Here is a 26,109-nt window from a genome sequence, read left to right on the forward strand (position 1 = left end):
ATTCTTCTAATTATCTATTTTCAGTTAACTGCATATACATATGATATGGTAACTGTATTCAACCGGAGTATGAAGAAAAAAGCACTGTTCTTTAAAAGTGAGATAAGAACTATAAGAAACCATCTTATCGCAGAATGTCATTTTGTCTCCTACACATTACATTTAGGTACTCTCTTAGTTACCGCAAATTAGGGAAAAAATACGTTATTTGTCCTTTTGGGACTGACTTATTTCACTGAATATACTGGTTTCCAGTTACATCCATTTTGTTGCTAAAGACAGCATTTCTGTGTTCCCCAATGGTGATATTCCATAGTGTATATATGCCATAATTTCCTTATCCAGTCATCAGTTCATGGACACCAGGTTTGATTCCATATCTTAACTGTTGTGAACTGAGCTGCACTAAAGGTGGAGGTACTGATAACCCTTTCAAATCTGCTGAGTTCATTTCCTAGGGGTAAATCCCAAGGGGAGGGATTGCTGAGTTGTATGGTAGATACATTTTCAGCTTTCTGAGGTATTCCCATACTGTCTTCTGCAATGGCTTTACCAGTCTACATTCCCACCAAACTGAGTGGATAAGGGTAACATATATCCCAGGCCGGCACTGTGGCTCGCTAGGCTAATCCTCCACCTGTGGCGCTGGCACGCCGGGTTCTAGTCCCGGTCGGGGCGCCGGATTCTGTCCCGGTTGCCCCTCTTCCAGGCCAGCTCTCTGCTATGGCCAGGGAGTGCAGTGGAGGATGGCCCAAGTGCTTGGGACCTGCACCCCATGGGAGACCAGGAAAAGTACCTGGCTCCTGCCATCGGATCAGCACAGTGTGCTGGCCGCAGCACGTGCGGCCGTGGCAGCCATTGGAGGGTGAACCAACGGCAAAGGAAGACCTTTCTCTCTGTCTCTCTCACTGTCCACTCTGCCTGTCAAAAAAAAAATATTCCCCAAATCTTCAGCAGCAGTTATCATTTTTTGATTTCTGTATGAGAGCCATTCTGACTGTGGTCTGGTGAAACCTCATTGCCATTTTGTTTTGCATTTCCTTGATGGCTAGTGATCCTCAGCATTTTTTCATGTGTCTGTTGGCCATATGGATTTCCTTTCTTTTTTTATAGTTAATATGTTCCATTTAATGTGTTATGTTGGAGTCTTTTATGTGAAATTACAGTCACCCAGTACTAGTTGCTTTTCATGCTTATTTGTTGAATAAAACTCATCAGGGAAAGCATCCTTGCCAGAGTAGAACATAAAGAATTATAAAACAGTCACCCTGGAGAATATGGATTTCCTTTCTTGAAACATGCCTGTTCATGTCCTTTGCCCATTCTTAACTGGATTTTTTGGTTTGTTGTTGAGCTCTTTGTAGTTTGTGGATATTAATCTTTGATCAGTTTCATAGTGTGCAGACCATTTTCACCCATTCTTTCAGTTACCTCTTCACATTGCTGAGTGTTTCTTTTGCAGCACAGAAGCTTTTCATCTTGAGGGAATCACATTTGTCTGTTTCTGTTTCTGCTTTTATTGCTTGTGCTTCTGCTGTCTTTTCCCAGAAATCTTTGCCTATGCCAGTGTCTTTCAGTTTTCCCCAATATTCTCTAGTAATTTGATGAGATTGGGTTTAGATTTTGTTCCCTGAACTATTTTTAGTTTCTTTTTTAATAAGGTGTATAGTATGGAACTTCTTTCATGGTTCTGCATATAGAGGTCCAGTTTTCTGAGGACCATTTTTTGAAGAAACTGTCCTTTGCAATTGGAATTAACCTTTAGCTCGTTCTTCCAAGATAAATTGACTGTAGATGTGTGCAATGATTTCTGGAGTTTCTTCTTTGTTCCATTGTTCTATATGTCAATTTTTTAACTATACCAGTTGTTTTGATTGTAACTGCCCTGTTCTGTGTCTTGCAATCTGTTATTGTGATGATTCAAGTTTTGTTTATGTTGTATAAGATTGTGTTCACTCTTCGGATGTTCTGTGTTTCCATATGAATTTTAGCATTGTCTTCTCTCCATCTGGACAAAATGTCATTTGACCTTTCTTTGGGATCCCATTGTGTCTCTAAATTGCTTATGGTAGAATTGAAATTTTCATTACGTAAATTATACCAATGAATGAACTTGGAAGATTTTTCCACTTTTTAGTATCTTCTTCCATTTCTTTAATGTTTATTAATTTTCATTGTAGACATCTTCATGGATATGAAACTGGACGCAGAGTTGACGCTGAAGTTCAGCTGCTGAGTCATCTTCCATTTCTAGAGACTGCTCGATTTCCTGCTAAACACACTTGGGGCTTCTTCCTGGAGAGGAGCAACTGGTGAGCAGACGTGACCACCTCATGTTTGCATCAGCCTTGGGGCCCAAGGGAAAGAGAAGGGAATGGACACCGCGAGGCTGAGCGAGCCAAGCTGACAGTGACGTTGACTTTCATCCCATGACTGGATGGTCATGTGGCGTAACCCCACAGATTAGGGTAAAAGAAATGTAGGGGCCAGCGGGGTAGTGGAATTAGGTGCCGTGAGGACAGGGACATATAGGATGTTGGAGAATGAGTTACCCTGAGTTTTGTAGTGAATCAGGGGCCACAGAATGTGCTAAGAGGGGAAATATTGTGGCATCCAGGCAATGGGAGACCTGGGAGGACAAGTGTGTGCTGTTGCCTCAGAGCACAAAACACAAAAAGTCTGGTTTGGAGAGACATGGAAATAAAAGGTTGGGTTTTAGAATTCATGGCTAAGAATGACAAGATTACAAGGAATCTCTGGAGGGGGGCTGTTAAGGGTTAGATGTCACAGAAGAACCTGGGACATGCATGACACTTGGTAGTTGGGAGCTGAAATCAGGTAATTTCTTTATGTCATCATCCTACGATAGGTAGGGAAAATGGAAGGATGGTATGGAGGAAGTCAGGTGACTTTTAGCAGAATTGTAACAGGAAGGAGGTGTTAGGTCAACTTGTAAGAACTTAGTGGAGTATCAGAGTGGTAGACCCGGGAGGTGGTCAGGGGAGAAATCTTAGGAAAAGTGAGGGAAGGAAGACGGGGGTCTGGGTAGAGGGAACTTCGAGAAGGGACTGTGGAATGGATGCTGAATTAATCAGGGAATTCAAATAGCATCTGCAGAACACTGCGAGATGGAGAAGATGTTATCTGAAAGAAAACTGGGTTGATAAGGGGCTTGGAAACATGGAGACCCTGTCTTAGGCTGGGAATGATTTTTGTGGCTTGTAGTCAGCTTGTAGAAGTCAGAATTCAGGCAGAGGACTCTCTCTTGGTAAACGTGTGCTTCTTGGTTTTCGAATGTGTCTGTATGTGCTCACCTTCATTCTAGTTATTTAAGATTATACTGCATGCTTCCTAAGGGTCCTTGAAAAAGATTCTGGAAAGAGAGTGTTTGTCGTGATGGGTATTTTTCATATCCTTCTAGGCAGCTGTGCGTGAAAGCTCCTGCTTTCATGGTGTTTTTGCTTTTATTATTTTTGGGGGCTAGGGTTGGCTTGAGTCCTGCAGGACTTAAACAGAAAGAATACGGTTATGAGCTCTTGGAATAGCTTCATAATTTGTTGGAATGCATACTTCGTGATACTTCCTATTCTACGATTGATTTTTTTTTGTCAACTCATATATTTCTAGTTTCTTTTAGAGTCCCTAAACTGTCTCTGTGTCAGACTGTGACATTTATTAGGAAGGTGCATTCTTCCTTAAGTGTTACTTAAATGATGTGTCATTCTCTACAGTACAGTGTTATTATGGGTATTTTTGAGTAACATAATTATATAGCTTACTCTTTTTTTAAAGACTTATTTTATTTCCTTGAAAGACAGAGTTACAGAGAGAGGTAGAGACAGAAAGACGTCTTCCATCTGTTGGTTTACTCCAAAATGGCTGCAATAGCTGGAGCTGGGCCAATCTGAAGCCAGGAACCAAGAGCTTCTTCCAGGTCTCCCACATTCATGTACAGACCCAAGGAGTTGGGCCATCTTCTACTGTTTCCCAGGCCATAGTAGAGAGCTGGATCGGAAGAGGAGCAGCTGGGACTAGAAACAGTGCACATACGTGATGCCAGTGCTTCAGGCCATGGCTTTAACCTGCTGTGCCACAGTGCCGACCTCTATTGCTTACTCTTACTTTTAGATTATTTCTACAGAAACATTTTCTTATATCATTTTTATAAAAGTCCTAGAATTTTCCACGTACACAGTTTTACTAACGTGCACATTGTGTCTTTCGTTTTCTCTGTAGTGTAAGTGCTTATTTTTTCTATAAGTTTCCATTAAACATTGATATTGTGTGCAGTGGATATGTGCATATGTTTAGGGGTAATAAATTCTTCAGTATAATTTATAGACTGATTTAAGAATAAATCCATATTCCCTTTTCTCTGCTTTCCTTCCAACACTGTCTCTTCCAGAGTCCACCTTCTATCCTTCTCTCTTTGTTTCTTTCCTCATTTCCTTCCTTTTTGTTCCTTCTACTTTAGATAATATATTTTCAATTTATATTACAGTAATAGGGCTAATAAGAAGTTAAGAAATAAGAACAGGTGTGCCGGTGCTGTGGCATCCCACAGGGGGGTTGGTTCAAGTCCCATCTACTCCACCTCTCATTCAGCTCCATGTTGATATGCCTGGGAAAGCAGCAGAGAATGGCTAAATGTTTGGTTCTCTGCATTCATGTGTGATACCCAGAAGAAGCTCCTGGTTCCTGGCTTCTGCTTGGCCCAACCCAGGTTGTTGTGCTCATTTGTGGGGTGAACCAGGAAATGGAAGATCTCTCTTTCTGTCTCTCCCTCCCCATCCACCTCTCTCCCTGTTTTCTCTTCTTTTCATCAATTTCTGCAAGGCATAATGTTAGTCCATGTTATATTCACAAGCTTACTTAACCACTAACCATAGTATTCATCAGGTAAAAGGTAGAGTGGACAGAGTTCCACATGTGCTGTGTAGTGTTCTTTTATCAAAAAGATATATTTTCTTAAGTGGCAGAGTTCCAGAGATTGGGAGACACAGAGATAGAGGTCTTCCATCTACTGATTTACTCCTGAAATGGCCACAGGGCCCAGCGCTGGGCTGATCCAAATCTAAGAGCCAGGAGTTTCTTCCAGGTCTCCCACATGGGTGCAGGGGTCCAAGTGCTTGGGTCATCTTCCACTACTTACTCAGAACATCAGCAGGGACATGAATTGGAATTGGGGCAGCTGTACTCAAACTGGCACCTAAAGGATATGCCAGCACCACAGGTGGTGGCTTAATCTACTAAACTTAAGCTCCAGCCCCAGTATTGTATTCTTAACCATTGGTCTGTCAAGCAAAGTGTTTTAGGAATATATTTGCAGCAGTGGGAAAACCTAGTGGCATTTATTTTCTTGTTTTGGTGTTTTGATTTTATAAAATATATTAGCTTCCACATATAAGGTATTATCTTTGGTACTTTTTTTCTGGCTGATTTCTCAAACATGATGTTCTGCAGTTGCATTCAATTTGATGCCTTTGGTATATTTATTCTTTTTCCTCATCCATTCAACTTTTGTTTAAAAATCTTTGTGGATTCTTTGTTAGAAATACTGTGGTGATGGTATCTCTTTGATATGGTACGTTCATGTATTTTGGGTTATAGCCAGTCGTGGGATTGCTCCATCATATGGCAAGTCTGTTTCTGGTTTCTTAAGAAATCTCCATACCACTTTCCACAGCAGCTGCACTAATTTACACATTTACCACCATCATGTAAGTGTTTCCCATTTCCCACTTCCACCTAGTCATTGTGACTCTCTGTCCTTTGGAGCTTAACTGTTTTGAGAAGGTGAGCTGATATCTCATTGTGGTTTGAGTTGCATTTCCCAGATGGCTTGTGATATTGAGCATTTCTTTCATAGAATTGTTGGCCATTTGTATTTCTGTGGAGAACTGTTCAGCTCCTTTGGCCATTTCGTATCCCATTTGATTAGTTTTGATTTTATTGCCTTTGCCTTGAAGGTCTTTTCTAAGAGTCATACTGTACTTCAGTGTCTTCCAGCAGCACTTACTCTACATTTGCTTCCAACAGCTTCATAGTCCCTGGTGTTACATTTAAGTCTCTGATCCATTTAGAGTTGATTTTCTTCTTTTCTTAGAGTAATGGATCTAATTTCAATCTCGTACATAAATACATGCAGTTTTGCCCACGCTATTGGTTGAAGAGATTTTCCTTAGAGCAGTGAATGATCTGAGTGAGACCTTTTATCAAAAATCAGATGTCTGTACATATTGCTATTAATTTTGGGACTTGCATTGTTTTCTTCCATTGGTCAGTGTGTCATATTTTATGCCAGTGCTGTGATGTTTTAATTAGTGTTTATTTGTAGTGTGCTTTGAATCAGGTGTTGTGAGGCATCCAGGTACTTTTGTTTTGTTTTCTTTTTTTGGTAAGGAACCCCCGAGCTGTTCTGGATCTTCTGTGATTTGTATGAATTTTAGGCTTTTTTTTTTGGTTTTTCCACAAAGAATGTCATTGATATTTTGATAAAAATTTAATTGAATCTTTAGATTGCATTAGATAAGGTAGACATTTTAATGATACTGATTCTTCCAATCCATGAAAGGAAATATCTGTTCATTATTTGTGTCCTTGGTGATTTCTTTTATCAAGATATGCTAATTGTGATTATAGCTTTAATACATCATTAATGTTAAAAACTGCTGTTTCTACCGTATATTTATTTGTAAGCTGTAACTTCACTTAATTGTTTCACCAGTTCTAGCAGTGTTTTGGGTTCAAGCAGTGTTTTGGGTTCATTGTTTCAGTATTTCTGTTACAATATCGTGTCACCAGCAAGCCCTTAGAATTTGATGTTCAATTTTCAAACCTATTTGCTGCTTATTTCTTTATTCTCCCTCATTGTTCTTGGGAAAATTTACAGTACTACATTCAGGAAGAGTGGTAATAAGGGACATCCTTGTGTTGTTACATGTTTGAGACAAATGTTTTCACATTTTCCCCATCCAGCATAATATTGACTGTTTGTATGTCATACACAGTCTTTATGATTTTGATATCTATTCCTTCTATATCTATTCTGTGTATTTTAAATCATTTTTATTCTATTGATATCTCTGTATCTAATTAGATGATGATGTGTTTTTTCAAAAGATTTGTTTCACTTGTTTGCAAGAATTTATGTAGAGGGATAGAGGTAGAGCAAGAGCAAAAGTGATATAAGGAGGGAAGTAGGGAGGGAGATAGATTTTCTCTTTGCTAGTACACTCCCTAAATGACCTCGATGGCCAAACTGAGCCAATATTAAGTCAGGATCCAAAACCTTCTTCCAGGTCTCCTATGTGGCTGCAAGGGCCCAACTAACTGAGACATCCTCCGCCGCTTTCTCAGGCACGTTAGGAGGGAGCAGAATTGGAAGTGCAGCAGCCTGAATGTGGAACGGCACCCATATGAATGGAGGCATTGTGTGTTGTAGCTTTAACCCACTGTAACACAGTGCTGGCGCTGACAATGTGGTCTTATTCTTCCATTTTTGATATAATTTATCATGTATATTAATTCGCAAATGTGGAACATCATTGCATTTCTGGGATAAATTCCAATTGAAGGTTATGCATGAGCTTTGACATGTGGTTTTGGTTTTGTTTGGCTAGATTTTTGTTGAGAATGTTTGCATATTTTTCATTTAGGATCTAGGCCAGCAGTTTTGTTAGCATTCAGTGTTTAGCTATCTTGTGTGGTCAGAGTAATTCTGGCCTCACAAAAAGTGTCTGTTAGAGTTGAATCTTATTTGATCCAGTTCATTATTTTGAAATAGTTGGAAAAGTATTGGAGTTGCTTTTTAAAGCTTCAAGCTCCTTGGTTACCTTTATTCCAAGGTATTTAAATTTTAGTAGCTATTGTGAATGGAATGGATTTTCAAAGTTGTTTCTCAGCCATGACATTGTGTGTATACAAATTCTATTGATTTTTCTGTGTTGATTTTATTTCCTGCCACTTTTCCAAACTCTATTATGAGTTCTAATAGTCTCTTGGTTCCCCCATTGATAAAATCATGTCCTTTTGAAAGAGGGATAGTTTGACTTCCTCCTTCCCAATTTGTATCCATTTGATTTCTTTTTCTTGCCTAATGGCTCTAAAACTTCCAGAACTATCTTGAATAGCAATAATGAGGGTGCATCCTTGTATGATTCCAGATCGTAGTTGGGAATGCTTGCAACTTGTCCCCATTCATAACATGCTATCAGTCGGTTTGACATAAATTGCCTTGATGGTGTAGAGGAATGTTCTTCTACTGTCAGTTTGCCTAAGGTTTTCTTTCTGAAAGGTTTTTGCATATTTTCCAGCTGTTTTCATCTATTGAAATAATTACATGTTTTTAAATATTTATTTAATTGAAAGGCAGAGTTACGAAGTGAGGGAGAGAGATTTTCCAAGAATGTCCAATTCATTGGCAAGCAGTACATTGTAGCAATTCCTTATGGTGGGTTTCTATTATTACAGTTTGTTTTTTGTTTCTGATTTTAGTGATTGGGGTCTTATTCCTGTTTTTGTTTGTTTGTTTGTTTGTTTTGGAGATTTTCAGCAATTTTGTAAAAAATATTCAGTAACAAGACTTTCATATCAATGATCTTTTGTAATGTTTTTGCTTCAAGTTTGTTTATTTCTTCTCAAATTTCCATGATTTCTTTCATCCTACTAATTTGGAATTTGATATGTTGGTTTTCTAGGTTTTGTGATGCTTTGAAAAGCTCATTTATTTGATTCCTTTCCAGTATCTTGTTGTAGGTACAAATTGTTATAAAGTTCCCTCTGAACATTGTATTTGCTGTGTCCCATACGATTTGCTATGTTGTACTGTTATCTTTGATCATTTCCAGAGATTTCTTGATTTCCATTTTGGTTTCTCCTACGACCCACCATTCATTCAGGAGCATGTTGTTCGGTCTCCACGTGTTTGCATATGTTCTGGAGTTTCTTGAATTGTTGATTTCCAGTTTCCTTGCATTTTTGTCATAGAAGATGCATGAAATGATTTCAGTTATTGAGTTTGCTTGGCTTGCTTTATGGCCTAGCATATGGTGTATCCTAGAGGAAGTTCCTGGGACTGATGAGAAGAATGTGTATTCTGGAAGTGTGGGATGAATAGTTCTGAGTTAGGACTTCAAGCAAGGCAGCCTGTTCCCAGGGACAAAGTGATGAATGACAGAGTCACCTACCATTGTGACATAAGGGGAGGGGCTAGGAAATGACCAAGAGAACACAGAGCAGGTATTCTCATAAGATACTGTTTTTTATTTAAGATATCCAAAAAATCCATGCATTTCATAAATGCAAATTAAAGTACACAGTGATTGTCCCCACACTACTGCCCTCCCTTTCCGTGGAACAACCCCTACACTGCATTTGCTTGTCTGATCCAGGCAGTAGCCACAAGCCCCAATCAGGCCAAGGATGCTGGGCGGATATGCGCCATTCAGCATGCCAGGCTGGGGCTCAGGCAGCTGGCCTCGGTTCTTCAAGGCAGCGTGACGTCTTCCATTGCCACTGTGTATGCTGGGAGGAAGGGGCGGGTGTTAATTGGGTGGCGCTTGTGCAGTAGGCCTCGGGGAGAAGTCGGATATGTCTGCGGCAGTGGTGTCATTGTCTGCTGCCAGTGGCATTGGTGGCAGCAGTACGGTAGGCTTGGTGAGTGTGGGAGGAATTTGCTGCTTTTAAGCTTATGGACAGAGAAATGCCCAGGACCTGCCTCAAAGGAGCCAGAATCCCGGCTCTTCCCAGCTGTGTTCTTCCCCCAAATCCGTAGGTTTGTAGGCAGCGGGCATAGGCATGGGCTCAGCTGTGAGGAAGCCTAGATGCAGGTGTCTGCCTCTCCTCCCCCCCACGGAGGACACGGATGTGACCCTGTACCCAGAGTGGACGCTGAACCTCAACTGCTGGATAATCTTGCTGTTCTGGAGACCCATAGCTTCCTGTCTTCATTTCATGGACATCAGGTTTGGTTCCATATCTTAGCTGTTGTGAACTATGCTGCAGTAAACGTGGGGGTACAGATAACCCTTTCAGATCTGCGAATTTCAATTTCCTAGGGTTAAATCACCAGGAGATAGATTTCTGGGTCATACGGTAGATTTATTTTCAGCTTTTTGAGGTATCCCCATACTGTGTTAGGCAGGGGCTTCCCCAGGTTACATTTCTACCAACACTGTATTAGGGTAGCATAGTGCCAGATCCTCAGCAGCATTTATCGTTTGTTGATTTTAGTATGAGAGCCATTCTGACTGTGGTATGGTGAAACCTCATTGTCGTTTTGATTTGTGTTTCCTTGATGGCTAGTGATCCTGAGCCTTTTTCCATGTGTCTGTGGCCATATGAATTTCCTTTCTTGAAACATGCCTGTTCATGTCCTTTGCCCATTCTTAACTGGATTTTTTGTTTTCTTGTTGTTGAGTTCCTTGAGCTTTTTGTAGATTCTGGATATTAATCTTTTATCAGTTTCATAGTGTCCAGACCATTTTCTCCCATTCTTTCTGTTGCCTCTTCACATGGCTGAGTGTTGCTTTTTCAGCACAGAAGCTTCTCAGCTTCATGGAATCACATTTGTCTGTTTCTGCTTTCATTACTTGTGCTACTTGGATCTTTCCTCAGAAATCTTTGCCTATGCCAATGTCTTTCAGTTTTCCCCAATGTTCTCTAGTAGTTTGATATTGAGTTTTATATTTTGTTCTTTGGCGTGTATATAATTAAGATATGGTTCTTCTTTCATAGTTCTGCATGTAGAATTTTCTCAGGACCATTTTTTGAAAAAGCTGTCCTTTGCACCTGGGATTGATCTTTAGCTCCTTCTTCAAAGATAGATTAGTGGAGATGTGTATATTATTTCAGGTGATTCTTTTCTCTTCCATTTCTCTCTCTCTCTCTATTTTTTTTTAAACTTTTATTTAATGAATATAAATTTCCAAAGTACGACTTATGGATTACAATGGCTTCCCCCCCATACAGTCCTTCCCACCCACAACCCTCCCATTTCCCACTCCCTCTCCCCTTCCATTCACATCAAGATTCATTTTCGATTATCTTAATATACAGAAGATCAGCTTAGTATACATTAAGTATGGATTTCAACAGTTTGCTCCCACACAGAAACATAAAGTGAAAAATAATAGATGATTTTTTTTAAATGATGATGAAATCAGAGCAGACCTATTGTCATGTTTAATCCCAGTGAGAGTCAAGTTGGGAATTGATAATTTCTTTTTTTTTTTTTTACAGAGGATCAGTTTAGTATGCATTAAGTAAGGATTTCAACAGTTTGCACCCCCATAGAAACACAAAGTGAAATATATTGTTTGAGTACTCGTTATAGCATTAAATCTCAATGTACAGCACATTAAGGATAGAGATCCTACATGAGGAGTAAGTGCACAGTGACTTCTGTTGTTGACTTTACCAATTGACACTCCTGTCTATGGCATCAGTAATCTCCCTATGCTCCAGTCATGAGTTTCCAAGGCTATGGAAGCCCTCTGAGTTCTCCAACTCTTATCTTGTTTAGACAAGGTCCTAGTCAAAGTGGAGGTTCTCTCCTCCCTTCAGAGAAAGGTACCTCCTTCTTTGAAGACCTGTTCTTTCCACTGGGATCTCACTCACAGAGATCTTTTGCCAGAGTGTTTTGGCTTTCCATGCCTGAAATACTCTCATGAGCTTTTCAGCCAGCTCTGAATGCCTTTAGGGCTGATTCTGAGGCCAGAGTGCTGTTTAGGACATCTGCCATTCTATGAGTCTGCTGAGTATCTCACTTCCCATGTTGGATCACTCTCCCCTTTATTTACTCCATCGGTTAGCGTTAGCAGGTACTAGACTTGTCTATGTGCTCCCTATGACTCCCAGTCCCTCCACCATGACCAACTGTGAACTGAAATTGATCACCTGGAACAGTGAGATGGCATTGGTACATGCCACCTCGATGGGATTGAACTGGAATCCCCTGGTATGCTTCCAACTCCACCACTTGGGGCAAGTCAGCCTGAGCATGTCCCAAATTATACATCTCTTCCCTCTCCCATTCCCACTCCCATGTTCAACAGGGATCACATTTCAGTTAATTTTTTGCATATACCAAGCTGTTTTGATTGTAACTGCCCTTCGAGTTTTTTTTATGTTGTCTGAGATTGCTTTCACTATTCAGATGTTCTGTGTTTTCATGTAAAATTTCTCATTGTTTTCTCTCCACCTAGGCAAAATGTTATTTGACCTTTGATTGGGATACCATTGTGTCTGTAAATTGCTTATGGTAGAATGGATATTTTTTATTATGTTGATTTTGCCAATGAGTCAACGTGGAAGATTTTTCCATTATTTTGTCTTTTTCCATTTCTTTAATGTTTTATAAATTTCATTGTAGACATTTTCATGGATACGAAACTGGACACCAAGTTGACACAGAAGTTCAGCTGCTGGGTAGTCTTCCATTTATGGATCCTGCTTGGCTTCCTGGTAAAACCTAGCTGGGCCTTCACCCTGGACAGGAGCTACTGATTAGTAGTACATGTGGCTGTGTCCTGTTGATGGCAGCCCTTGGGCCCAAGGGGAAGGGAAGGGAAGGGAAGGGAAGGGAAGGGAAGGGAAGGGAAGGGAAGGGAAGGGAAGGGAACCCTGTTCCCTGGGGTTGGGCTGGCCAGGCTGAGAGCAAGGTGGACTTCCAAGCTTTTGGAAGGAGGGTCAAGTTGGGGATCCCTATAGACATATGGAGACAGAAATGTGGGGGTCTAGTGTTCCTAGAATAGAGTGTTGGCCACAGAGACAGAGGTGAACAAGATATTGGTGAATGAGTTCTCTTGGGCTCTGCCGAGAATTAGGGGCCAAAGAACATGTTAATATGGGAAGACTGTGTCTCCAGGCAGTGGGAGGGAGACCTGGGAGGAAAACTGCATGTATGGACTCAGAGTACAAAACGTAAGAAGTCTGCTTTGGGGAGACGTGGTAATAGTTGTTATGTTTTAGAGTTTCAGGCTAAGGATGATTGGATTGCAAGTACTTCATGCAGCGGCAGTAGAGGGTTAGATGCAAATGGAAGAACCTGGGGCATGCAATGTTTTGGGAGCTGAAAACAGGTTATTTCTGTATGTCACCATCCTATGATAGAAAAGGAAAATAGAAGGATTGTGGGGAGGAAGGCAGGCCACCATGAGGAGAGTTGTAATAGGGAGGAGCTGGTAGATCTGCTTGTAAGAACTAGTGGAGTATCAGAGTGTGAGATCCAGGACAGGGCCTGGGGAGCAAACTTAGGAAAAGTGAGGGAACGGATATCAGGAGGTGGGCAGAGAGAACTTCCAGGAGGGACTGGAAGAATGTGTGCTGAGTTAATCAGGAAATTCGACCAAAGTCTACAGACTACCAAGAGATGGAGAAGGCCGGCGCCGTGGCTCAATAGGCTAATCCTCCACCTTGCGGCGCTGGCACACCGGGTTCTAGTCCCGGTTGGGGCGCCGGATTCTGTCCCGGTTGCCCCTCTTCCAGGCTAGCTCTCTGCTATGGCCAGGGAGTGCAGTGGAGGATGGCCCAGGTGCTTGGGCCCTGCACCCCATGGGAGACCAGGAAAAGCACCTGGATCCTGGCTCCTGCCATCGGATCAGCGCGGTGCGCCGGCTGCAGCGGCGGCCATTGGAGGGTGAACCAACGGCAAAGGAAGACCTTTCTCTCTCTGTCTCTCTCTCTCACTGTCCACTCTGCCTGTCAAAAATTAAAAAAAAAAAAAAAGAGATGGAGAAGATGTTATCTGAAAGAAAAGTGGGTTGGTAGGGGGCTTGGGAACATGGAGACCCTGTCTTTCTCTGGGAATGAAGTTTGTGGCTTGTAGTCAATTTGTAGAAGTCAGAATTCTGGCAGAGGACTTTTCTTTTTGTAAACATGCTTTTCTTGGCTTTCAAAGGAGTGTCTGTGATGTGCCCACATTTGTTCTGGTTTTTTAAGATAAAGCAGAGAGCATCAAGAGAGTCCTTGAAAAAGTTTGTGGAAAGAGGAATTTTAAGGTATTTTCATTTGTGTGTGTGTGTGTGTGTGTGGAGAGAGAGAGAGAGAGAGAGAGAGAGAGAGAGAACTTGTAAGAACTAGTGTCTACTTGTAAGAACTAGTGGAGCGGGCCGGCGCCGCGGCTCACTAGGCTAATCCTCCGCCTTGCGGCTCCAGCACACCGGGTTCTAGTCCTGGTCGGGGCGCCGGATTCGGTCCCGGTTGCCCCTCTTCCAGGCCATCTCTCTGCTGTGGCCAGGGAGTGCAGTGGAGGATGGCCCAAGTACTTGGGCCCTGCACCCCATGGGAGACCAGGAGAAGTACCTGGCTCCTGCCATCGGATCAGTGCAGTGTGCCGGCCACAGCGCGCAGGCCACAGGGGCCATTGGAGGGTGAACCAACGGCAAAGGAAGACCTTTCTCTCTCTCTCTCTCTCACTGTCCACTCTGCCTGTCAAAAAAAAAAAAAAAAGAACTAGTGGAGCATCAGAGTGTGAGATTCGGGACAGGGCCTGGGGAGCAACCTTAGTTAAAGTGAGGGAAAAGATATCAGGAGGTAGACAGAGGGTCCTTTCAGGAGGGACTGGGGAATGGGTGCTGAGTTAATCAGGAAATTCGACCAAAGTCTCCAGACTACCATGAGATGGGGAAGATGTTATCTGAAAGAAAATTGGGTTGATAGGGGGCTTAGGAACCTGGAGAACCTGATTTAGCCTGGGAATGATGTTTGTGGCTGAAGTCAGCTTGTTGAAGTTAGAATTAGTGCAGAGGACTTTCTCTTGGTAAATGTGTTTTTCTTGGCTTTCAAAGGAGTGTCTGTTATGTGCCCACATTTGTTCTGGTTTTTTAAAGTAATGCAGAGAGCATCATGTGGGTCCTTGAAAAATCTTGTAGAAAGAGAGATTTGTAAGTTTGTTTCTTTGTGTGTGTATATTATTATTATTATCATCCATTCAACTGCTGTTTGAAGTCTTTGACGATTTTTTGTTGTGGCTGCCATGAACCATACTACAATAAATATTGTGGGCATATCTCTCTGATACAATATGTTTACGTATTCTGGGTTATAGCCAGTAGAGGGCTTGCTCAATCATATGGAAAGTCTGTTTCTGGTTTTTTAAGAAATCTCCATACTGTTTTCCACAGCGACTGCACTAATTTGCATTCCCACCACCACTGTGTAAGTGTTCTCCTTTTCCCACATCCTCCTCCTCATTGTGATTCTCTGTCCTTTGCGTTTTAGCCAGTATGTACGTGTGAGCTGATATCTCATTGTGGTTTGGATTTGCGTTTCCCTGATAGCTTGTGATGTTGAGCATTTTTTCCTATATTTGTTGGCCATCTGTGTATCTACGGGGAACTGTCTGTTGAGTTCCTTTGGCCATTTCATAACTGGATTGGTTGTGTTTTTATAGGTTTCTTTTTGAGTTGCAGGTGTATTCATGTTATTAATCCTTTTTGTATAGGTAGCTGACAAGTATCTTTTGCTCATTCTCTTGGATGTCTCTTCACTCTGTGATGATTTTCTTTGCTTTGCAAAGCTTTTAATTTCATTTTATCCCATTTGTTAGGTTTTGATTTTGCTGCCTTGGCTTTGAAGGTCTTGTCTAAGAGTCATCCCCTATTCCAGTGTCTTGGAGCTTTTCTTTCTATTTCCTTCAAAAAGCTTCATAGCCCCGGGTTACAGATTTAGGTCTCTCATCCATTTTGAGTTGATTTTCATATTTTGTGGTAGTCATGAATCTAATTCCAATCTTCTCTACAAATACATCCATTTTTTGCCAACAGCATTTGTTGAAGAGTTTTTCCTTACCCTAATGGATGGTCTGAGTAATTTTGTAAAAATCTGGTGTTGTACATATTTGCATTAATATTGGAGCTCACCTTGTTTTCTTCCATTGGTCAGTGTGTCACTTTTTATGCAAGTGCTTTGATATTTTGTTTAGTGTAGATTTGTAGAATACTTTGAATCCGGTATTGTGAGGCATCCGGGCTAACTTTGTTCCGTTTTTTGCTCAGGAACACCTTATCTATTCTGGATCGTGTCTGATTTTGTATGAATTTTAGGTTTATTTCTGTAATTCTGTAAAGAACATCATTGGCATTTAGATGAAAATTTAATTGAATCTTTAGGTAGTGTTACGTAGAGATTTTAATTATATTGATTCTTCAAATCCACCAAAAGAGACATCTTTCCACTTTTGTGTCCTTGGTGATTTCTTTCATCAGTGTATGGTGATTTTCATTTAGAGCTCTTTGACTTCTTTGGTTAAATTTTTTCCTAAACTTTTATTTATGTGGTTATTGTCCCTGGGATATTTGTTGATTTCTTTGTCAGTGAGTTCATCATTAATGTATAAAAATGTATAAAAACTGCTGCTTACACAGTATGTTTATTTGTAACCTGAAAGTTCGCTGAATTGTTTCACTAGTTCTAGCAGTGTTTTTGGTGGATTATTTTAGTTTTTTTCTGGTACTGTATCATGTTACCTGTAAGGATTTACAATTTCACTTTCTCTTTTATAATGTTGGTGCATTTCTTTCTTTCTTCTCTTTTCTTTCACCTGTGAAAATTTACAGTATTGCATTCAATAAGAGTTTTGACTTGTGTTGTTACATGTTTGACAAAAATGCTTTCACTTTTTGCCCATCCAGCATGACATTGGCTATTGATTTGTGATACATAGCCTTCAAGATTTTGATGCCTGTTCCTTTTATACCTACTTTGTGGAGTTGTGTTTTTTTATCATGAATGGGATTGAATCTTTTCAGGTTATTTCTCTATCTAATGAGATGATAATGGGGCTTTTTTAATAAAAATATTTATTTCATTTGTTTCTAAGAATTAAAGAGAGAGAAGGCCAGCGCCGTGGCTCACTTGCCAATCCTCCGCCTGCAGGGCCAGAATCCCATATGGGCACCATGTTCTAGTCCCAGCTGCTCCTCTTCCAGTCCAGCTCTCTGCCATGGCCCTGGAGGGCACTGGAGGATGGTGCAAGTGCTTGGACGCCTGCACCTGCGTGGGAGACCAGGAGACAGCACCTGGCTCCTGGCTTTGCATCAGTGTAGTGCTGGCCATAGTGGCCATTTGGGAGGTGAACCAACAGAAGGAAAACCTTTGTCTCTGTCTCTCCCTCTCACTGTCTAACTCTGCCTGTCAAAAAAATCAATAAAATAAAAAAAGAATTAAAGAGAGAGAAAAAGAGCAAGTGCAGGTGAACGAGATTGAGAGAGTGAGAGAGTATGAGAGCGAGAGAGGTCTTGCATTTGCCAGTACACTTCTGGAATGACCATGGTGGCCAAACTGAGCCAATATGAAGTCAGGATCCAGGACCTTCTTCTGGGTCTCCCATGTGGCTTCAGGGGCCCAAGGAATTGGGACATCCTCCACCACTTCCCCAGGCATGTTAGGATTAGAAGTGGAGCAGCCAGAACACACACTGGCACCGACATGGAAAGACAGCACTGAATGCCGTGGCTTTAACGCGGTGTAACACAGCACCAGCCCTGCTTGTCTGACTCCGGGCAGCAGCCCCGGCCACCGACCAGGCCAAGGATGCTGGGCAGGTATCCTCCATTCAGTACCCTGACCATGGGTAGTTTGGCAGAGTGCTGCACCAACAGGAGTGGCTCTGTGTTATCTCGGAGGTCTAGAGAGCTCCCCACTGCCCTGAGCTCTTCTGATCGGCTGGATCTGGATCGATGATGTCCCTGGAGCTTTCCTGATCATTATGAGCACAGGGCCGCAGTGCCATTTTAGAGCTAAGGCTGCTTCCCCTGGTTCATCAAGGTAGCTCGGCCTCCACTGACACTGTGTTTCCTGGGAAGAAGGGGGAGGTGATAGTTGGATGGCACTTGCACATTTAAGCTAACAGGACAGAGATGCCCAGGGGCTGCCTCAAAGGAGATGCAATCCCGTGACTTCCCAGCAGCATTCTCCCCCGAAATCCGCAGGTTCAGAGCAGCGGGGGTGGGCAGCGTCTCAGCCATGAGGAAGCCGAGAAGCGGATGTCTGCCTCCCCTCCTCCCTCCCAGAGGACCTGCATGTGAAACTAACCCAGAGTGGACGCTGAAGCTCAGCTGCCAAGTAATCTCCCATTCCCGGAGAGACTGCACAGCTTCCTGCTCAATGCCAGGTGGGGCTTCATCCTGGAGAGGAGCAACAGGTGAGCAGATGTGGCTGCCCCAGTGGTGACTGTAGCCTGGGTGCCCGAGGGGAAGGGAAGGGACAGCCTGTTCCCTGGAGTTGGGTGGCCCATGCAGACAGAGATGTGGACTTCATTCCCATGGCAGGGAGGGTCATGTGGGTAGCTCCACAGGCATGGGGAGAAATGTAGGGGCCTGGTGGGCTTCAATAGAGTGTGAGAGCATGGAAACAGGGGTGGGTAGGATGTTGGGGAATGAGTTCCCCGGGGCTCTGCAGAGCATTAGGGACCAAAGAACATGGTAATAGGGGAATACTTGGGTATGCAGGAAATGGGAGGGAGACCTGGAGGACAAGTGTGTGCTGTTGAGTCAGAGTACAAAACCCAGGAAGTCTGGTTTGGAGAGATGTGTTAATAAAAGTTTGGGTTTTAGATTCCAGGCCTAAGAATGATGGGATGGAGGTATTTAGCGTGGTGGTGATTGGATTGTTAGATGCCTGGGGCATGCAAGGTGTTGGGAGCTGAAATCTGGTAATTTCTGTATATTGCCACTCTGTGATATAGACAGGGAAATGGAAGGAGTGTATGGAGGAGGTCAGGTGACTTTCAGTAGAGTTGTAATAGGGAGGGGCTTGTAGGTCTACTAGTAGAACTGGTGGAGTCTCCAAGTGTTAGACCTGGGACAGGGCCTGGGCAACAACCGTAGGAAAAGTGAGGGTAAGAAAATGGTGAGGGGTATAGTGTGGTCTTTCTTAGGGACTGTGGTATGGGTGCACGGTTAATTAGGAAACTTTGACAAAGGTCTCGGGAATACTAAGGACCTGGGCCATCTTTTTTTTTTTTTTTTTTGACAGGCAGAGTTAGAGAGAGAGAGAGAGAGCGAGAAAGGTCTTCCTTTTCCATTGGTTCACCACCAAAGTGGCCGCTACAGCCTGTGTGTTGTGGCCAGCGTGCTGCACCAATCTGAAACCAGGAGCCAGGTGCTTCCTCCTGGTCTCCTATGTGGTTGCAGGGCCCAAGGACTTGGGCCAGCCTCCACTGCACTCCCGGGCCACAGCAGAGAGCTGGACTGGAAGAGGAGCAACTGGGATTAGACCCGGTGCCCATATGGGATGCCAGCACCGCAGGAGGAGGATTCACCTCATGCACCATGGCACTGGCCACTAGTGTACTGTTTCGCCACATTCTTTCCAACATTTGTTGTTTGTTGATTTCTGTATGCAAACCATTCTAACTGTGGTGAGGTGAAACTTCATTGTGGTTTCGTTTTGCATTTCCCTAATGGCTAGTGATCCTGAGCACATGTGTCTGTTGGTCATTTGCATTTCCTTCCTTGAAGAATGTCTGTTCAAGTCTGTTGCCCATTCTTAACTGCATTGTTTGTTTTGTTGTTGTTGAGTTTCTTGAGCCCTTTATACATTCTGGATATTGACACTTTATCAGGTCATAGTTTGCATATATTTTCTCTCATTCTGTCAGTTGCCCTTCACTTTGCTGAGTTTTCATTTACAGTACAAAAGCTTGTCAGCTTGATGTAATCCCATTAGTGTGTTTTTGCTTTTAGTGCCTGTACTTCTGGGTTCCAAGAAGTCTGCACATGGCAATGTCTTGCATCATTTCCACCATGTTCTCTAAGAATTTGATGGTATTAGTTTGTACATTTAGGTCTTTGATCCTTTTTTGAGTTGGTTTTTTTGTAAGAATAACGTAGGTTTTTATTTTCATACTTCTGCATGTGAGATCCACCTTTTATGCACATTTTTTGAAGAGACTGACTTTGTCACATGGTTGGATTTTAGATCCTTTGTCCAAGATAAATTATTTGTAGATGTGTGGATTGAGTTTTGGAGTTTCTGTTGTGCTCCATTGTTCCACATGTGTATTCTTTACCAGTATCAGGCTGTTTTGTTTGTAACTGTCCTGAAGTATGTCTTGAATTCTGGTATTGTGATGCTTCTGGCTTTGTTTTTCACATATAAGATTCCATTAGCTATTCTGGGCCTCTTGTGTTTCCATTTGAATTTTAGCATCTTTTTCCCCTAGATCTGAAAAGAATGTAATTGGCATTTTAATTGGGATCACATGAATTTGTAAATTGCTTTTGGTACTATGGACATTTTGATTATATTGATTATTTTAGTCCTTGAATATTAAAGCTTTTTCTATTTTCTGTGGCTTTTGTTTATTTCACTAATGTTTGCTAATTTTCATAGCAGACATCTTTGGCATTCTTGATTAAATTTATTCCATGGTATTTAATTTTTTGTAGCAATTGTGAATGGGATTAATCTTAGAAGTTCTTTCCCAGCCATGGCTTTTTACACATAGACTATTGATTTTTTGTGTTAATTTTATACCCTGGCACTTCACCAAAGTCTTATGAATTCCAGTATCTCTTAGTGGAGACTTTTATTTCCCCTATATATAGAATCCTGTCACCCGCAAGTAGGGGTAATTTGACTCCCTCCTTCCCAGTTTGTATCTTTTGATTTCTCTTTCTTGCCTAATAGGTCTGGCTAAAACTTCCAGGTCTATATTGAATAGCAAGGGCACAAGTTGTCATCCTTGTCTGATTCCAGCTCTTCACGGGAATGCTTCCAACATTTCCCCATTCATAAGCTGCTGTCTATAGGCTTGTCATAAATTGCCTTGATTATGTTGAGCAATGTTCTTACTATACTCAGTTTCCTTAAGGTTTTCATTATGAAAGGATGTTGTATTTCATCAAATGCTTTCTCTGCATCTATTGAAATAAGCCTATGGTTTATTTGAAAGTTTTATTTATTTATTTGTGAGGCAGAATTATAGGCAGAGTAGGAGAGACAGACTTTTTAATTGGTTGGCATACAGTCCTTTGTATTAGCTCCTGATGGGTAAATCTTTTAATCATCTGTGGTATCTGTTGTTACCTTTCATTTTTCATCTCTGACTTTACTGATTGGGGTCTTCTTTTTTTTAAGGATAGTTGGGCCAAGAGTGTATAAATTTTTTAAGCAAGTTCTTCATTTCACTCATTTTTATATTCTTTTTTTGATTTCAATTTTGTTTATTTCTCCTCTAATTTTAATTATCTCTTTCCTCTTGATAATTTTGCAATGGATATCATTTGTTTTTCAAGGGCACTACATTGGTGGCTCACTTATTTGATGCTTTTCCAATTTCTTGGTATAGGCACCAATTTCTCTAAACTTTCCAGTATCTGATAAGTTTTGATATGTTATACTGTCATCTTTGTTTGTTTTCATCTTTTTTAAATTTTTTCTATGACTCACAGTTCCTTCAGGAGCATGTTCAGTCTCCATGTGGTTGTATATGTTCTTGAGGTTCTTGGTGTGGTCATTTGCCCCTTCATTCCATGTGGTCGTGGAAGATGCATGGTATGATTTACATATTTTTTGAATTAGCTGAGACTTATGGCCTACCTTATTGTATATCCTGGAGGGTGGCTCAAGGCCTTAGTTCCTGTCAAACCATGTGGGAGACGTGGATGAAGATCCCACTTCTCAGCTTTAGTCCCATCTTGAGGGCATTTGGGGAGTGACTCAGTAGATGAGAATTGTCTCTTGCTATCTCACTCATCATGAATTATTAAAAATTTTACCTCTCTTTTTACCTAGAAACTTGATTTAAAGTATTCAAACTTGATGTATTTCATATATACAAATTTAGAAACATTAATTATTCCCACTCTACCCTCGCTCACTCCTACCCACCCACCTGAACATGCTCCCATCCCTCTTCATTTTTTTGAAGAGTTATTTATTTGAAAGTCAGAGTTACACAGAGAGAGGAAAGGCATAGAGAGGTCTTCCATCCGATGGTTCACTCCTCAATTGGCCACAATGGTCAGAGCTGTGCTTATCTGAGCAAGGAGCCAGGAGCTTCTTCTGCGTCTCCCAATGGGTCAGGGGCCCAAGGACCTGGGCCATCCTCCACTGCTTTCCCAGGCCATAGCAGATAGCTGGATTGCAAGTGAAGAAGCCGGTCTCAAACTGGCGCACATATTTAATGCTGGTGCTCCAGGCCAGGGTGTTAACCCACTTTGCCACAGCACCGGCCCCATCTCCCATCCCTCTTCATCCTCTATCCACTATTGCCATTCTTATTTTATAAAAAAATCTATTTTCAATTATTTTATACTCATAATATAAAGCCTACACTAAGTAAAGAATTCAACAGTTTGAAAGAATTAAAAAAAATCTGTTCCTGAAGAGGCAAGACATGGTTTGTTTAAAATCATTCTATCTGCAAGACAAAAGTTGTCTAAATCATTGTATGTCAAAGTATCAATATCACTAATATAGATCACCTTTTAGGTACTCTGTTACCACATTATCACAGATCAGGGAGAATATACGGTGTTTGTCTTTTTTTGGAAAGGCTTATTTTACAAAGTGTAAGGTTTTACAGTTGCATCCATTTTTTTTTCTTTTTGCAAATGACAGGTTTTTTTCTTTTTTTTGTACCGGAAAACATTTCTTACCTGGAGCACACCGGAGATCAACACAGCCCCGCTATCCTAGCCCGGAGCCAAGACAGCTGTCACCCATGTTTTTGACGCTGCCTGGCCACTTCCGGTGCTGCTGTGCTTACTGGGAGGAAGAGGCGGGTCCTAGATGCTGGCTCTTGCGCAATCAGCCTGGTGGAGAGCAAGACGAGATTATCTGGTGGTGGCGGCATGTCGTCGGCTGCTGGAATTGTTTGCTGATGGCGGCGTTTTTGGCAGCGGTACTGGCCCGGAGAGTGTGGGAGTGAAGGTGTTTTTCTTATGAAACAATGAGAGGCCTGGGACCTCGTGTGTGTGTGGGGGGGGCGGTCGTGGCTCCTTGGAGCAGTGTAGACACTCATGTCCGCAGGCTGGGTGGCCGTGGGGGCGGGCGGCAGCTCAGCTGTGGGAAGTGGAGAAGCGGGTGGCTGTTCTCGCGCTGGAGGACAGGACTGCGGGTTACAAGGTATGTTTATTTGTAACCTGTAACTTACTTATTTCATCAGTCCTAGCAGTGTTTTTGGTGGGTGTTTTAGTTTTCATTGATTTTTATGATTGTTTTTAGGATGTCTCTATCTTCTGGATTTAATCTTATCAGTTACATGTATTTGTTATCCAGGGATTTCTCCATTTCTTCTAGTTTTCCAGTTTATTAGTATATAGTACTGAATAGCAATTTCTCTGAAACCTTGTGTTTCAGTGATGTTGATTATAATCTCTGCTTTTTTTCTGTAATTTTATTTACTGGAGTTTTTATCATTTTTGTTAGTCTGGTTAGAAGATTATCTGCTTTTTAAAATTTTATATCAGGTATGCAAATTTCATGTATTTCATATATGCAAATTCAAAACATACTGACACCTCTTCCCATGCTACCATCTCTCAAGCCTACACTCCCATCCTTCTTCTTCCTCCTTCTCTTGTTCCCACTCTTAATTCTTCATCAGTTAAAGGTAGGGTGGGCAAGTTCCACATGAGCTGCGTAGTGATCTTTTTTCAAAAAAATATATATTCTTAAGTGGCAGAGATGCAGAGATAGGGAAACACAGAGATAGAGGTCTTCGATCTGCTGGTTTGCTCCTGAAATGGCCACAGGGCCCATTGCTGGGCTGATCCAAAGCTAGGAGTCAGGAGCTTCTTCCAGGTCTCCCATATGGAGACTGAAGGGGCATCCTTATGTTGTTATATGTTTGACAAAATGATTTCACATTCTCCCCATCCAGCATGACATTGATGGTTGATTTGTCATACATAGCCTTTATGATTTTGATATGTATTCCTTCTGTGTATATTTTGTGTAGTTTTTTAATCATTTTTTATTCTTCTGATATCTGTATGTAATTAGAAGATGTGGTTTTCAAAAGATTTATTTCATTTGTTTGCAAGATTTATACAGAGAGATAGAGGTAGAGCAAGAGCAAAAGAGAGGGAGGGAGGGAGAGAGGTCTTCTGTTTGCTAGTTCATTCCCCAAAAGACCTTGATGGCCAAACTGAGCCATCAGGATCCAGAACCTTCTTCCAAGTCTCCCATGTGGCTGCATGGCCCCAGCTAATTGGGACATCCTGCGACATTTTCCCAGGCATGTTAGGAGGGAGCAGGATTGAAAGTGGAGCAGCCTGGATGCTAAATGGCACCCATATGAGATGCCGGCATTGTGTGTTGTGGTTTTAACCCACTGTAACACAACGCCAGCCCACACAGTGTGGTTTTATTCTTCCATTATTTTGATAAAATTCATCATGTGTATTAATTTGCGAATGTGGAACATCATGGCATTTCTGATATAAATTCCAGTTGAAGGTTTTGTGTGAGCTTTAGCATGTGGTTTTGGTTTTGTTAGGCTAGAATTTTGTTAAGAATCTTTGCATCTTTTTCATTATGTATATAGGCCTTCAGTTTTCTTTGTATTTCATGTTTTGGTATCTTTTGTAATGCCGGCCTCTCAAAAAGTGTTTGTTAGAGTTGAATCCTACTCCTTCCAGTTTATTATTTTGAAATAGTTGGAAAAGTATTGGAGTTGCTTTTTAAAGCTTCAAGCTCCTTGGTTACCTTTATTCCAAGGTATTTAAATTTTAGTAGCTATTGTGAATGGAATGGATCTTCGAAGTTGTTTCTCAGCCCTGATATTGTGTGTATACAAATTCTATTGATTTTTGTGTGTTAATTTTATATCCTGCCACTTTTCCAAACTCTGTTATGAGTTCTAATGGTCTCGTGGTGGAGTCTCTGGGTTCCCCCATTTATAAAATCATGTCCTTTTGAAAGAGGGATAGTTTGACTTCCTCCTTCCCAATTTGTATCCATTTGATTTCTTTTTCTTGCCTAATGGCTCTAAAACTTCCAGAACCATATTGAATAGCAGTAATGAGAGTGCATCCTTGTCTGATCCAGATCATAGTTGGGAATGCTTCCAACTTGTCCCCATTCATAACATGCTATCAGTCGGTTTGACATAAATTGCCTTGATTGTGTAGAGGAATGTTCTTTCTGTCATCAGTTTCCCTGAGGTTTTCTTTCTGAAAGGTTTTTGCATATTTTCCAGCTGTTTTCATCTATTGAAATAATTATGTTTTTTAAATATTTATTTAATTGAAAGGCAGATTTATGGAGTGAGGGAGAGAGATTTCCCAAGAATGTCCAATTCATTGGCAAACAGTACATTGTAGCAATTCCAGATGGTTGTTTTTATTTATTAGGTTGCTATTATTACAGATTGTTTTTCATTTCTGGTTTTACAGATTGGGGTCTTATTCCTGTTGTTGTTTTGGAGATTTTCAGCAATTTTCTAAAAAATATTTTTTAACCAGATTTTCATATCAGTGATCTTTTTTTTTGGACAGGCAAATTTAGACAGTGAGAGAGAGAGACAGAAAGTCTTTCTTTTCATCAGTTCACTCTCCAAATGTCTGCTATGACTGGTACACTGTGCCGATCTGAAGCCAGGAGCCAGGTGCTTCCTCCAGATAACCCATGAAGGTGTAGGGCCCAAGCACTTGGGCCATCCTACACTGCACTCCCGGGCCACAGGAAAGAGCTGGACAGGAAGAGGTGCAACCGGGACAGAATCTGGCACCCCGACCGCGACTAGAATCCGGTGTGCTAGCGCCACAAGTGGAGGATTAGCCTATTGAGCCATGGCGCTGGCCTCAATGATCTTTTATAATGTTTTTCTTCAGCTTTGTTCATTTCTTCTCAAGTTTCCATGATTTCTGTCATCCTACTAATTTGGAGTTTGATACGTTGTTTTTCTATATTTTGTGATGCATTGAAAAGCTCATTTATTTGATTCCTTTCCAATATCTTGTTGTAGTTACAAGTTGTTATAAAGTTTCCTGTTAACATTGCATTTGCTGTGTCCCATACATTTTACTATGTTGTACTGTTATCTTTGATCATTTCCAGAAATTTCTGGATTTTCATTTTGATTTCTCCTAAGACCAACCATTCATTCAGGAGCATATTGCTCGGACTCCACGTGTTTGCGTATGTTCTGGAGTT

At 41.5% G+C, this 26,109-nt stretch overlaps 1 protein-coding gene across 10 annotated transcripts in view; it reads left to right on the forward strand.

Moving 5' to 3' along the window:
* Positions 1 to 26,109, forward strand: part of LOC127486052 (uncharacterized) — a 227,872-nt gene that overhangs the window by 122,125 nt on the left and 79,638 nt on the right. For all 10 annotated transcript variants that reach the window (XR_011384513.1, XR_011384511.1, XR_011384505.1 and 7 more), the window contains 3 exons: positions 2,181 to 2,312; positions 17,934 to 18,145; positions 22,570 to 22,881. The gene's annotated coding sequence lies outside the window, so the exon portion shown is untranslated. The remainder of the gene's footprint in view (positions 1 to 2,180; positions 2,313 to 17,933; positions 18,146 to 22,569; positions 22,882 to 26,109) is intronic.

The sequence above is a fragment of the Oryctolagus cuniculus genome, chromosome 19 (assembly GCF_964237555.1).
Source record: "Oryctolagus cuniculus chromosome 19, mOryCun1.1, whole genome shotgun sequence".
NCBI lineage: Eukaryota > Metazoa > Chordata > Mammalia > Lagomorpha > Leporidae > Oryctolagus > Oryctolagus cuniculus.